The sequence below is a fragment of the Cornus florida genome, unplaced genomic scaffold (genome assembly GCF_030987335.1).
Source record: "Cornus florida cultivar Cherokee Brave unplaced genomic scaffold, ASM3098733v1 CherokeeBrave_3.0.0_Hap2_scaffold_69, whole genome shotgun sequence".
NCBI classification, from domain to species: domain Eukaryota; kingdom Viridiplantae; phylum Streptophyta; class Magnoliopsida; order Cornales; family Cornaceae; genus Cornus; species Cornus florida.
The window spans coordinates 85,001-87,500 of record NW_026775900.1 but is presented as its reverse complement, the minus strand read 5'-3'; positions in this window follow the sequence as shown (position 1 = coordinate 87,500).

Here is a 2,500-nt window from a genome sequence, read left to right as displayed (position 1 = left end):
AAACAAATAGAAGACCGAGGCATCCAAAAAATTTTTTTTTTTTTTTTTTTTTTTTCGAAAAATTTTTTTTCACAAAAACTTTTTTTTTTTTTTTTTCCCCAAAAAATTTTTTTTTTCGTTCCAAGCTAACCAAGACATCTACTATTCACTAGTAGAGCAATCGAGACTGCAAAGCAAGCAATGGCCTTACTTGCAGCTCTTGGTGCTGAGAACTCCCCCCCCCCTATAGTAGTCTTAAGTAAAACCACAGCTCTGACAGGAGTAGATATTGCATGCGAGCGAGGAGTCGTAATGGGCAAAATTGACTCGGGGGACCTCCAAATCGAATTCCGTTTCGAGCAAAACACTTCTTAGGCTTCAAGGAAGCTCCCATAAAATTTCCAAACCCAAACTCCAAACTTCATTTTTTAGCCTACAATGCCCACGTGCACGCCGGTGTGCACGCAGGGGTGCTTGAGCATGCGGGAGAGGAGCCATAATGGGCAACATTGACTCGGGGGACCTCCAAATCGAAATCCGTCTCGAGCAAAACACTTCTTAAGCTTCTAGGAAGCTCCCATAAAACTTCCAAACCCAAACTCCAAACTTTATTTTTTAGCATACAATGCCCACGTGCACGCCGGGGTGCTTGAGCGTGCGGGCGAGGAGCCATAATGGGCAACATTGACTCGGGGGACCTCCAAATCGAAATCCGTCTCGAGCAAAACACTTCTTAAGCTTCTAGGAAGCTCCCATAAAACTTCCAAACCCAAACTCCAAACTTTATTTTTTAGCATACAATGCCCACGTGCACGCAGGGGTGCTTGAGCATGCGGGAGAGGAGCCATAATGGGCAACATTGACTCGGGGGACCTCCAAATCGAAATCCGTCTCGAGCAAAACACTTCTTAAGCTTCTAGGAAGCTCCCATAAAACTTCCAAACCCAAACTCCAAACTTTATTTTTTAGCATACAATGCCCACGTGCACGCCGGGGTGCTTGAGCGTGCGGGCGAGGAGCCGTAATGGGCAAAATTAACACGGGGGACCTTCAAATCGAAATCCGTCTCGAGCAAAGCACTTCTTAGGCTTCTAGGAAGCTCCCATCAAATTTACAAACCCAAACTCCAAACTTCATTTTTTAGCACACAATGCCCACGTGCACGCGGGGGTGCTTAAGCGTGCGGGCGAGGAGTCATAATGGGCAAAATTAACTCGGGGGACCTCCAAATCGAAATCCGTCTCGAGCAAAGCACTTCTTAGGCTTCTAGGAAGCTCCCATAAAATTTCCAAACCCAAACTCCAAACTTCATTTTTTAGCATACAATGCCCCCGTGCACGCGGGGGTGCTTGAGCGTGCGGGGGAGGAGTCATAATGGGCAAAACTAACTCGGGGGACCTCCAAATCGAAATCCGTCTCGAGCAAAACACTTCTTAGGCTTCTAGGAAGCTCCCATAAAATTTCCGAACCCAAACTCCAAACTTCATTTTTTAGCATACGATGCCCACGTGCACGCCGGGGTGCTTGAGCGTGCGGGCGAGGAGTCATAATGGGCAAAAACTAACTCGTGGGATCTCCAAATCAAAATCCGTCTCGAGCAAAGCATTTCTTAGGCTTCTAGGAAGCTCCCATAAAATTTCCGAACCCAAACTCCAAACTTCATTTTTTAGCATACGATGCCCACGTGCACGCCGGGGTGCACGAGCGTGCGGGCGAGGAGTCGTAATGGGCAAAATTAACTCGGGGGACCTCCAAATCGAAATCCGTCTCGAGCAAAGCATTTCTTAGGCTTCTAGGAAGTTCCCGTAAAATTTTCAAACCCAAACTCCAAACTTCATTTTTTAGCATACGATGCCCACGTGCGCGCCGGTGTGCACGTCGGGGTGCTTGAGCGTGCGCGCGAGGAGCCGTAATTGGCAAAATTAACACGGCGGAAATCTAAATCGAAATCCGTCTCGAGCAAAGCACTTCTTAGTCTTCTAGGAAGCTCCCATAAAATTTTCAAACCCAAACTCCAAACTTCATTTTTTAGCATACGATGCCCACGTGCACGCCGGTGTGCACGAGCATGCGGGCGAGGAGTCGTAATGGGCAAAATTAACTCGGGGGACCTCCAAATCGAAATCCGTCTCGAGCAAAGCATTTCTTAGGCTTCTAGGAAGTTCCCGTAAAATTTTCAAACCCAAACTCCAAACTTCATTTTTTAGCATACGATGCCCACGTGCGCGCCGGTGTGCACGTCGGGGTGCTTGAGCGTGCGCGCGAGGAGCCGTAATTGGCAAAATTAACACGGCGGAAATCTAAATCGAAATCCGTCTCGAGCAAAGCATTTCTTAGGCTTCTAGGAAGCTCCCATAAGATTTCTGAACCCAAACTCCAAACTTCATTTTTTAGCATACGATGCCCACGTGCACGCCGGTGTGCACGAGCATGCGGGCGAGGAGTCATAAAGGGCAAACTTAACTCGGGGGACCTCCAAATCGAAATCCGTCTCGAGCAAAGCATTTCTTAGGCTTCTAGG